The sequence below is a fragment of the Antechinus flavipes genome, chromosome 1, assembly GCF_016432865.1.
Source record: "Antechinus flavipes isolate AdamAnt ecotype Samford, QLD, Australia chromosome 1, AdamAnt_v2, whole genome shotgun sequence".
Taxonomy (NCBI): Eukaryota; Metazoa; Chordata; class Mammalia; order Dasyuromorphia; family Dasyuridae; genus Antechinus; species Antechinus flavipes.
This window is the reverse complement of record NC_067398.1, coordinates 451833104-451846302: the sequence shown is the minus strand read 5'-3', so window position 1 is coordinate 451846302 and position 13199 is coordinate 451833104. Positions and strand designations below refer to the sequence as shown.

At 35.4% G+C, this 13199-nt stretch overlaps 1 protein-coding gene across 2 annotated transcripts in view; it reads right to left on the bottom strand.

Moving 5' to 3' along the window:
• Positions 1–13199, bottom strand: part of SLCO5A1 (solute carrier organic anion transporter family member 5A1) — a 395082-nt gene that overhangs the window by 367302 nt on the left and 14581 nt on the right. For both annotated transcript variants that reach the window (XM_051970066.1, XM_051970067.1), the window contains one exon: positions 256–328. The gene's annotated coding sequence lies outside the window, so the exon portion shown is untranslated. The remainder of the gene's footprint in view (positions 1–255; positions 329–13199) is intronic.

The window sequence follows — 13199 nt, the reverse complement described above, 5'->3', positions numbered from 1 at the left end:
GAAATTGTCATGATTTTATCAGCATATTACCATCTCCTTTGCTATAAACACCTAAGTACAAATGGACATTTCCATCTTATTTATAGCAGAAACAATGGACAATGGTTCCTTTCTGTTGGCATCTGGAACAATGTTATATTTCTCTCAGTATCTCCAACCCATAGCTTAATGTTTTGCATAGCTAACAGTAAGTGCTTAATAAACGCATTCATTCACCCATTCATGCAGAGCATAGCTTCAGACCCTAGGACTTACCTTCTAGATCAGGTTATCTTTCTTGTTTACTTTGGATAAGTCACTTAAATTTTCTCGACTTCGTTTTCCACATCTGTACAACGGAAAAATTCAATTCAACATATATTTATGAAGTATCTGTTTCATGTGAACATTATTCTAGGTACTAGGGATAATAAGACAAAGCTCCTTAACAGCTAAGATTTTGTGGTGGGAAAGAGAGCATGGTATGGTGCAGTAGTGTCAAACTCATAGAAAATAGATCCCAGTGGAAGCTGCATTTTGACTTAGTAAAACAAATTAATATTATGTTGCATTGTATAATAATTATTTTGTTAAAACATTTTCTGATTACATGTTAATCTGGTTGGACTGCACTCAGGATTTTTGTAGTGTATGCTAGCTGAATGCAACAGCTCTGAAATAGTGGAGAGAGTGTTCTGCTTAGGGAGGCTGAAATCCTGTTTCGGCACTTATGAGCTGTATGACTCTGGGCAACTTAGTTAACCTTTGGGAGCAACTTTTTTTTTTTTTTTTTTTTTTTACATATAAAATATAGAGGCTCTATTCATGAGTTCAAATCCTGCTTCAGACACTTCAGACACTTAGCAGTTGTGTGACCCTCAACCCTGTTTGTCTCAGTTTCTTTATCTGTATATGAGTTGGAGAAAGAAATGACCAACCATTACAGTGTCTTTGCCAAGAAAATCCCAAATGGGATCACAAAGAATCAGACACCACTGAAGTGACTAAACACAAAACATAACATGAAGTCCCATCCATCTCCAAACCTATGGCTCTAATTCTACACTCAAATTCAGATGAATTTGTGATTTCATCCATTTGGAAGGTACCCTTCAATAATGCAGCTCACAATCATCCTCTCTCTGTCCAGCTTGTGAATCTTTGCCCATGTTCTCCCATATATTCACTATAGGGATCCATCTCAAACTTTGGCAGTCTCATTTTCTTCTAATATTATGAAGGTAGCAGCACTGATAAGCTGTCTACCTATTTTATCCCATATTCACTATATGGATTGTAATGGGCTGAGGGTTGAGTTGATGCACTGAGGTCCCAAGCACATGAGGCTAAATAGTAATTGGACCATACTCTATTAATATATAAGTTTGGAGAAAGAATGGCCCCCGCCCACTCTTTGTGCAAGTCCTGATGTGTTGCATAGGAAATGACGATTCTGTTGGGTGGAGGCAGGGGAGTAAAAAAGGAAAGGGAGGAGATGGCTCAGTGGGTAGAGCACCAATCCTGAAGTCAGGAGGACCTGAGTTCAAATCCAACCTCAGACACTTAACAATTCCTGGTTGTGTGACCATGGGCAAGTCACTTAACTCCAACTACCTCAGCAAAAAGCAAAAAGAAGAAGAGAAACAAACAGAAAGTAGAGAGAGAGAGGTCTGAGCTCTCCTACCCTTTCTTTTTCACTCCCCTGCCTTCACCCACCAGAATCGTCATTTCCTATGCAACACATCAGGACTTGCACAAAGAGTGGGCGGGGGCCATTCTTTCTCCAAGCTTATATATTAATAGAGTATGGTCCAATTATTATTTAGCCTCATGTGCTTGGGACCTCAGTGCATCAACTCAAGCCTCAGCCCATTACAATGGATAGCCCATCTTCTTTTCCTATCATTTCTTGTTGTTGTATCATTTCAGTCTTATCTGACTCTTTGTGTCTCCACATGGAGTTTTCTGGGCAGCTCATTTTACAAATAAGGAAATTAAGTCAAACAGAATTAAGTCACTTCTCTAGGTTCACAAAGCTAGTAAGTATCCAAGGCCATATATGAACTCTGATTCTCCTGACTTCAGGACCAGTACTTTAACCAGAACACTATATAGTCACCCTTTCCTATCATTCCTTTCCTTGATTACATCCCCATTGTTCTTTGGAGTTTTTCAGTGGTTATAATGTTACAACCTGCTCAATACCCACCACCTATCTCATCATTGTCTTTCATGGAGTCCTAACTCCAATGTCTCTACATGGCAAAGGGTAATTCTGGATTCTTGAAGACTATGCCAATGGAACAAAAGTTTAATATGATGAAAAAGATTGCATATGGTCCCAGCAAACAGACTGAATTTGTTTTCCAAGGATCAGTAAAGAGACATGTTACTAGAAGTCTGGCTACCTGGCAATAACCTTTCTGGTACACATGATAACCCTGAAGTCAAGAAGACTTGAGTTTAATGTGGCCTTAGACGCATAACAATTACTAGCTATGTGATCCTAGGCAAGTCACTTAACCCTAATTGCCTTGCAAATCAAAACAAAACAAAACATATGTATAGCAAGGACTTGGTGCATATCCAGATCACCTAAAAGGGAGGTACCCATATGGGAGGCTCCAGGAACCTGTCTTTGTGAAGTAGGAAACCTGGCACATATGTGAATATCATACATCCTCCAGTTGCTTGGGAGTAGTCTCTATTAAGTATGTACTTGGAACTGATTGTGTCTTTAAAACTACCTGATTGGAGATAATAAGATGATCAGGGGGCCCTGCAGGAAACAAAATAAAGGCCCCCTCCAATGAGGACCTAGCATGGAATAAGATGTTAAGCATAAAACCACAGAAGGGACTTTCCCTCAAATGACACCTGTACATTGTCTACCCTCCTTATCTTTTACTGGCCTTAGGCTCATTATAATATATTTAGTGACCCTAAGATTTTTATAATATAATTAGCATTGCAAGTTCCTCCTCCATCCCTTACAAGGGAACCACAATGCCCCTGGGAAATCACATGCACACTGAGTCCTTTGTCTTCTAAGATTGTGGCTTAGTGCCTTTTTTTTTTTTTTTTTTTTTTTAATCAGTCCATCCTAGGCATTCTTACCCAATAAAAGAAACACTCTTGGTCCTGGTTATGCTGCTTCTCCCTCCCTTAAGAGGAAAGCCTGCTGGGCGCATTACCCCCAAATACATGCCTTTGCTTCATTTGGAGGTGGTCTGAGCCTGAGACACAAGGCACCTCAACAGGAACAATCTCTCTCCAGTCCAATAGTGACTTATTCCCGTAGGACTCATTTGCTCTGAATACTTACAAATACTGCAGAGACATCATGCAATTAAAGGGAAGAACATGAGGTCTACCTTCTTCCCCATGCCAAATTGCCCTGAGAAGCTGGTTTAGAATTTTGGTCTTGTTTTGTTTGTGTCTTTCAGTTCTACAAACAGAGAAGTGATTAGGTTTCCTGGCATGGCTAGTATACTGTCCAGTTTCACAGGCATACAACAATGAGGTCAATACAATGGCTCTGTAGAGCTTCAGTTTGATAGACACACTTTGCTTCAGAGCCTCCTAAACACTGAGCTAGCTCTGCACTGTGTGTTTCAACCTCATTATCAATGTGGACATCCCTGGGAAGTTCACTGCTAAGGTAAGTGAATCAGCAGTGTCAAACTTTTCCATTTGCTATAATTAATGGTTCCACATATGGATGGTGTGGCGCTGGCTGACAGAGTACTTGTGTTTAATTTGGCGTTAATTGTTAAGCCAAAATTAGCACAAGCAGCAAAGAATCAACCCATACTTTGTTGCCTCTCAGATTCAAAGGTTGCACTGGGTGCACAAGTCATCTGCAAATGTGAATTGTCTTAAGATTCTGAAGATCACCTGGTAGAATAAGATACCAGACAAAGCAGGGCTGAGACTAATAGAGTTTCATCAAGATAACTAACTGGCCACAGCAAACATTCTTTTTCAACAATCCAAAAGGCAATTCTATACATGGCCATCACCAGATGATCAATAATGGAATCAGACTGACTTTAAACTTTGTAGCCAAAGATGGAGGACTTTTATACAATTAGTTAAAATAAGACCTGGAGTCGACTGTGGCTCAGATCATGAAATTCTTATTGGAAAATTCAGGCTTAAATTGAAGAAAGTATGGGAAACTATGAGACTGATTAGATATGACCTAAATAACATGCCTTATGAATTTGAAGTGGAAGAAATGAATAGATTTGAGGGATTATCTTTTGAAGATAGATTATTTGAAGATCTATGGACAGGACTTCCCAATATTATATGTGAAGCAATACATTCAAAACTTTCAAAATAGCAAGAAAACAAAAGACCTATCTGATAAAGTATTACAGAGTCGAGGAAAGGGAAAGAAGAAATGGGAAAACATAGGCAAATGAAAACAGAATTCTAAAGAACAGCAAGGAGAGATAAGGTTTTCTTAAATGAATATAATTCAAAGAAATAAAGGAAAAAATAGAATGGGAAGAGAATAAGAGATCTCTTCAAGAAAATTAGAGATATCAAGGGAACAATTCATGAAAAATTGGCATGACAAAAAAAATGGTTGGAATTTAACGGAAGTGGAAGACATTAAGAAGAGGTGGTAAGAATACATGGAGAACTATATAAGAACTGTCTTAACATTACTGCTAACCAAGATGGCATGGCTAACTGATTTAGAGCCATATGTCCTAGAAAATTAAGTTAAATAGATCCTTGGAAACATTACTAATAATAAGGCTAATGGAGATGACTTAGAATTCCAGCTGAGATATTTGACATCTTAAAAAATAATGTTGTTAAAGTGCTTTACTCAATATGCCAGAAAATTTGGAAAATTCAACAATGGCCACTGGATTGGAAAAGATCAGTTTACATTCCAGTCCTAAAGAAGGGCAAAACCAAGGAACATTAAATTACCAAACAATTGTACTTATTTCACAGGACAACAAAGTTATGCTTAAGATTCTATAAGCTAGATTTCAGCAAAAATTACCAGAAGAGCCATTTAGTTTTCAAAAAGGTAGAAGAACTAAAGACCAAATTGCAAAAATCTGCTGGATTATGGAGAAAAGGAAGGGAGTTTCAGAAAAACATCTACTGAAACTCCCTTCTCAGAAAAACGTTTACTTTGGTTTATTAGCTACACTAAAGCCTTTGACTGTATGGATCACAACAAAATGTGGCAAATCCTCATAGAAATGAGAATACCAGATCATCTATCTTGTATTCTGAGGAACCTGTTAGAATCAAACATGAACAACTGATTGATTTAAGATTGCAAAAAGAATATGACAAGACTATATATTGTTACTTAATATGCTTAACTTATATGCAGAGTACATTATGGGAAATGATGGGCTAGATGACAAAAAAGCTGGAGTTAGGGATGTTGGGAGAAATAGCAACAATTTCAAATGTGAAGATGATATGATTCTACTGATAGAAAATGAAGAATTAATAAATATCTTCAAAAAAGAGAAAGGAAAGAGTGTAAGTGCTGACTTCAGGGTGAATATCAAAAAAACTAAGATCTTGGCAACCGGTCCCAACACTTCTCAAAAAGAAGAAATAGAAGTCATGTAAAATTTTATTTTCTTGGGCTCAAAGATCACTGAAAATAATGACTACAGCCATGAAATTAAAAGATGCTTGCTCCTTGGAAGGAAAGCTATGGCAGATCTGGACAAATCAGATCTATCACCTGGCTGACAAAGGTCCCATATAGTAAAAGTTATGATTTTTCCAGTAGTAATGTATAATATATAGCTATGAGAGTTGGAAGAAAAGAGAAATTGAGCACTGTAGAATTGATGGTTTTGAATTGTAGTGCTGGAAAAGAATTTTGAAAATCCCTTGGACAACAAGGAGATTAAAATCAGTCAATATGTAAAGAAATAAACTCAGATTATTCACTGTAAGGTCAGATACTAAAGCTGAATCTTAAATACTTTGGCTACATAATGAGAAGACAGGACTCATTAGAAAAGACTCTAATGGGAAAGATAAAAGGCAAAAAGAAAAAGAGATGGCAGAGAAAGAGAGATGGTTAGATAGTGTCATGGCAGCAAGGAATATAAATTTGGATAGATTTTGGGAGATATTAAAGGATGAATAGGCTTGAAGTACTATGGCAGGATCAAACATAATGGAACAACTGAGCACCAACAACTGTGACAGACACTCAAGGAGAATGAGCCACTCCTTTATTGACTCTCTCCCATGCAGAATGATTTAATAAACTTCTTTATAAATTATTCTAGTTTAAGAATCCTTTGTTCTTTGAAATGGAAATTTATTGTTACATATTTTGAATCCTCTTGTATGTTCTGCTGTGCACAGGACAATTGTTTTTCTTTTTCTGTTTATCTTTATTTAATTTTTTTTCTTTTTTTCCATTGTAGTTTTAAAATTAAGAAAAGGAAAAGAAAAAAAGAACCTTTTATTCTCAGCTATTAACATCAATTGGAAAATAGCTGAAAACACTATGACATATGAATATGAAGAAATATTTTTATACAATAGGAAATGATGAATACAAAGAATGCAGCAAAATCTAGGGGGAATTCTATCAACTGATACAAAATGAAATGAATAGAATCAAGAGAACTATATTCATTATGATCACAACAAAGTAAATAAAAAGATCATCAAAAAGAAGTCATATTCTGGTGAGACTTACATGAACTGATGCTAAGTGAAATGAGCAGAACCAAGAGATCATTATATACCTCAATAACAATACTGTTTGAGGATGTATTCTGATGGAAGTGGATCTCTTCGATAAAGAGAGCTTTAATTGATCAAAGATGGACAGAAGCAGCTACACCCAAAGAAAGAACACTGGGAAATGAATATAAACTGCTTGCATTTTTGTTTTTCTTCCCGGGTTATTTCTACCTTCTGAATTCAATTCTCCCTGTGCAACAAGAAAACTGTTCGGTTCTCACACATATATTGTATCTAGGATATACTGTAACCTATTCAACATGTAAAGGACAGCTTGCCATCTGGGGGAGGGGGTGGAGGGAGGGAGGGGAAAAATCGGAAGAGAAGTGAGTGCAAGGGATAATGCTGTAAAAAATTACCCTGGCATGTGTTCTATCAATAAAAAGTTATTAAAAAAAAAAGAAGAAGTCATATTGAATAGTAATAAAAGCAATAAAAGAAGGTCCTAGAGAATATATAGCATCTCTCTCACAATACAAGAGCATAACATACATTGTTAGATGTGGTCACTGCCAAATGTTTTTTTTTTTTTTTTTTTTGTCACATGGGAGAGTCCTAGAGAAGAAGTGAAGTGACTGAATTATAGAGACAAAAAAATAGCAATTCTATATTTTTTTTAAATAAGAAAAATTTATAGGGTCAAAGCTATGAAAGAGGGAAAGTTTGAATAAGGGGGTTTTTGAGTGACAAAAATAAGTGTGGAAAAATCCCAAGTCAAAGTCAGATTTAGAAGGAGTCAGATTGAGGAAGCAATTGGACAATGCTAGGCTGTGATCAGAGCATAGATCACATGCTTAGAGCATCTATTCTAAGCCCCTCATTTTACAGATGTCAAAATTGAAACCCAAACAGCTTAGAGGACTCTTTAAAGATTTAAAACCAAATCCTCTGACTTCTGTCCACTATTCCATGTCTTTTCGATTTCAAGGTCCTAATAGAGATAAGGACAATAAGGATTCAATGAATGGTAGGAATATCTTGTGGATGACTGAAGGGCAGTACAGATTCAGTTCATTAAAATTAAGAAGTTGATGAACTAATAGGATAAATTGTTTGAAGGGAATTCAATGTGTATTGAAGTCCCTGTGTTCGAAGACAGGGATTAAGTTTGAGAAGAAGATTTGGAATAATTTCCTAAACTTCTTGAGAAAGAAAAGAACCAAGAGACTAGCAGGTGACTGAGACAGAGTTAAATTTTTATGACCATCTAGAAATATTTTGTTCACTGAGTCAAGACCTATCCCATTCCTAATGATGCCAAAATGTCAAGGAGAATTAAATGAGATAAGACATCCCATTTGTACTCCAAAAATGAGAATTGAATGCCTCAAAGAAAGAAATAGGCAAGTCAAGGGAATAGAAGAGAAAGCATTTCTCTATGTATATTACCTGCCTTTACCAATCTTCTCCCTACTTCTCCATTCTACTCACAATGAATTAGCTGAAGTGAAATAAGCAGAATCAGAAGATGACTATATAGGGCAACAACAAGATTTTACGATGATGATCAATTCTGATGGACTTGGCTCCCTTCAACAATGAGATGATTCAAATCAGTTCCAATTGTTTAGTAAAGAAGAGAATAAGCTACACCCAGAGAGAGAACTATGGGAAATGAGGGTGGAACACAACATAGCATTTCCACTCTTTCTGTTATTATTTGCTTGCATTTTTGTTTTCCGTCTCAGGTTTTTTTCTTTCTTTCAAAAGACTCAATTTTTCTTATGCAGCAAAATAACTATATAAATATGTATACATATATTGAATTTAACATATATATATATACAAAACATATACAAAATTTTTATATATATACAAAACATATGCATGGATAATTTTTCAACATTGACCTTTGCAAAAATTTCTGTTTCAACTTTTCCCCTTCTTCCCTCCACCCCATCCCCTAGATGGAAGATAGTTCCATACATATTAAATATGTTAAAGTATATGTTACATACAATATATGTGTACATATTGATACAGTTATCTTGTTGCACAGGAAAGATCAGATTTAGAAAGAAGGTAAAAATAACCTGAGTAGAAAAAAACAAAAATGCAAGCAAACAGTAACAGAAGGAGTGGAAATGTTATATCGTGGCCCATAATCATTTTCCAATGTTCTTTCTCTGGGTGTAGCTGGTTCTGTTCATTACAGATCAATTGGAACTGATTTGGATCCTCTCGTTGAGGAGAGCCACTTCCATCAGAATTGATCATCATGTAGTATTGTTGTTGAAGTGTATAATGATCTCTTGGTTCTGTTCATTTCACTTAGCATCAGTTCATGTAAGTCTCTCCAGGCCTTTCTGTATTCATCCTGCTGGTCATTTCTCACAGAACAATAATATTCCTAACATTCATATACCACAGTTTATTTAGCCATTCTCCAATTGGTGGGTATCTCTTCAATTTCTAGTTTCTTGCCACTACGAAAAGGGCTGCCACAAACATTTTTGCACATATGGTGAACTGTATGTTCTTTATATTCTTTAATATCTCTTTGTGATATAAGCCTAGTAGTAATATTGCTGGATCAAAGGGTATGCACAGTTTGATAACTTTTTGAGCATAATTCCAAATTACTCTCCAGAATGGTTGGATCCATTCATAACTCCACCAACAATTCATCAGTGTCCCAGTTTTCCCACATTCCCTCCAACATTCATCATTATCTTTTCCTGTCATCTTAGCCAATCTGACAGGTGTGTAGTTGTATCTCAGAGTTGTCTTAATTTGCATTGTTCTGTTCAATAATGTTTTGGAACACCTTTTCATGCAACTAAAAACAGTTTCGATTTCTTCATCCAAAAATTGTCTGTTCATGTCTTTTGACCATTTATCAATTGGAGAATGGCTTGGATTACTTATAAAATAGAGTCAATTCTCTATATAATTTAGAGATGAGGCTTTTATCAGAACCTTTAGCTATAAAAATTAACATCTATTTTAATATATTTAACATGTATTGGACTACCTGCCATCTAGTGGGGGAAAGGAGGGAAAAAGTTAGAACAGAAAGTTTTGCAAGGGTTAGTGTTGAAAAATTGCCCATGCATATATTTTGTAAATAAAAAGCTACAATAATAATAAAAAAATGAATTAATTGTAGTGAAAACCATTTGGTGGTCACCAAAAGCAAAAGGACATTAAAAAGAAAACCACTTAATGTAGGAGCTTTAGTCTTCTCCTGACTGTGTATTCACATTTTAAGATGCTAATATTCAAACCTTGTGTTTCTGAGTTCAGCATCTAATAAATAGACCCACTAAACTTATAAATTATTTTTAAATTTATAATTTTTTATTTATTTTATAAATTTATAAATCTAATATCAGTTGAAAACTGCATTGTGTGTCTTATATCCCATTGGTCACTCAGTTAGGAATGAGGAGAAGTTATTAAACAAACTGAATTATGTCTTTATTAGAAATCCTGAGTTTAGAGCAGCATATATACTGCTTCAGTCTAAAATACTCGCAGAACCACGTCTAGAAATAGATGTTATTTATTGCTGAATCTAAACAAAAAGATTTGAGTACTTTATATAATATGCAAACATTTCCATTTCTTTTTTGTGGGAAACTAGCTCCCTTATGTCAAAGTCACATAATTAAGACTCAGTTAAGTGTTATAAATTGTGGAAAGAGACATTTTTCTAGTTGGTAAGTACCAATTGCCTCAATTTTCTTTTCTTTTTCCTCTTTTTAATTAATTAAAAACATATATATTGAGCTCTTGTTTTTAATTACCACAATTCCCCGCTATTTCCCTCTCCTACCCCCACTAAGTTATCCCTTACAAACAAGATTAATATGGAAATTAGAAGGAAAAAAAAACATACATAATACTAGCCATTAATCAGTGGAACACAGCAACATAATAAAGTGTTTCACATTCAAAGTCTCCCACCTTTGCAAAAAAAAGGATGGACATATTCTTGTCTTTTAGGCATGATAAGATTGTTCAGTATTCAATTTAATTTTTTTTTATCCATGTACATTATTTATAGTCATTGTATTGAGTTTTCCTGGTTCTGTTTACTTAATTTTTTATCAGTTCATATGTCTTTCTAAAACTTTCTTTTTTAAAAAGTGGAGAGAGCAATGGGGAGAACAGATCTGTCTCAACCAGACTGTTAATTTGAACAAGTAATCAGCTTAGCACACCCCATAGCTTAAAACTCCAGATCTCCAAATAGCTGCCAGCCTCTTCCTCCCCAAAAGCAAGGATTATTAGTATGAGCTACCACATATCCCCTCCTGTATTCTTCATATTCAAAATTCCTTGTCATGATATTTTATTACATTACTACATATACTACATATACTACATATTTTGTAATACTACCATTTGTTTAGCCAATTCTTAATTGATGGATATCACATTTGTGGAGATACAAGTACACACATACACACAATGCTGTTAGGAATATTTTCGAATATATGAAGCCTTTCAATTTTTGCTCTTGTTGGAATAGATGCTCTGGGATAAAGAATATGGGCATTTTAATCACTTTCTTAATGTAATTTCAAATTGGTTTCCAGAACTTCCAGATCAATGCATAGTTCGATCAACAGCTGATAGTATTCTTATCTTTCCACAATCCCTCCAACACTCTTCTCATTTTTGGCCATCTTTGCCAAGTTGCCTCAAATTTCTCTTTCCTATCATTTGCATAAATTTCAGCCTACAAATAAGATTTCTTTCCAGGGAGGTTATCTTTGGTTATAACTACCACTAGGCAGCAGTGTTTTAAGGCTTTAAATAAGATAATGGATATAAAGCACTCTGCAAATCTTCAAGCACTAAATAAACACCAGTTGATATATTATTGTTGTTGTTGTTAGCCTGTGGTTATTAGACCTCCAGTCTGGCGTTGACTTTATTACCTAAGCCTTCTACTGCATTCTTGTGGAGCTCCAGCAATTTTATGGAGCAAAATGTTTATGGTATTCAGGTAAATGTTTAAAAAATTGAGGAGAGAGGGAAGGAAGAAGAAATGTCTGCATATATACTTTTAAGTTTAATCTGCATTCTTTACTAAATTCAGGCAACAAAATAAGATATCAAGCTCTGATATGTAGCCTGATATCTGAGGTGTAAACGCTCACACTGAAAATTTAGCAATCAGCTGTCTGGCTCCAGCCCACTTGGGCATTTAGCATACTAGAAAGACATTAACACTTTATAAAGTGGGATGACTCACCAAGAAACAACTCAAGATTTCATTTGTACGCACACAATGTCTAGGTAATTATAAGAATCTGCTAACATATTCTGGACTTCTTGTGAAGGACTCGTGAAGGACTTATACACAAGATGATTTGGACAAGAATCTCAAAAGATGGTAAGGAGGGACTAATAAGTGTTGCAATACCAGTGATGGGGGGGACGGAGGGAGGGAGAGAATATCCATATAAGTGAGTTTGAGAATCCATAAGAAGATAACATTGAAAAAACACAGCTGCTCTATTTGGGGAAAATAAATTCCCCGAATCTCCTCAGTTTTTGCTAGATTGTTTAAACCCTAAAGGCAAAGAGCATTGTGTTATACTATTCAGCCTTGACCTTTAGCCTCTACAAATGTAAAGGCTTCAGGAGATAGTGGGAAAGATCATTGGACCAGGCCTTAATACTTGTTATCTGTGTGATATGGGCAAAACAATTAACCTCTCAATTCCCTTCTCCTTATCTGAATAGAGGAGGACAAAAATGTTTACCTCTGCATCCTTTTGGGGAAAAGACTTTCTAAACCCTAAAGCAATATAGAAATATTAGACACTATGGCATAGAAGAAAAGAATGTGCATATATGTTGTACCTATTATGTTTCAGGCATTGTAAACTCTAAGTGTTGTGTAAATCATAGCCATCATAGGATTTATAAATGGAAGACAAGAAACCAGCATTTATTTAGCACCTATTATGTGCCAAGAAGTGTGTGAAGTTGTTCTTAAATATTACCTAATTTGTTGTTTGCTTGTATTTTTGTTTTTTCTTCTCAGGTTATTCTTACCTTCTTTCTAAATCCGATCTTCCTTGTGCAACAAGATAACTGTATAAATATGATACATATATTGTATTTAACATATACTTTAACATATTTAACATGTATGGGACTATCTGCTATGTAGGGGAGAGGGGAGAGGGAAGGAGGGGAAAAGTTGGAAGAGAAGGTTTTGCAAGAGTCAATGCTGAAAAATTTATTCCCTAACTTGTTCTTGACAACAACCCTAAAAGATAGGTGCTATTAGGATCCCCCCTAACCTCCCCCTTCCCCCCCCACCCCTTTTTTTTTAAACAATTGAGGAAACCAAGGCAGACAGCAGTTAAATCATTTGTCCAAGTTCAAACAAATGTAAATGTATGAGGCTGAATTTGAACTATGGTATTTCTGATGCCAGGCCAAACATTTAGTCACTTTATCACCTGAATAATGCCTCAGAATAAAATATGTAT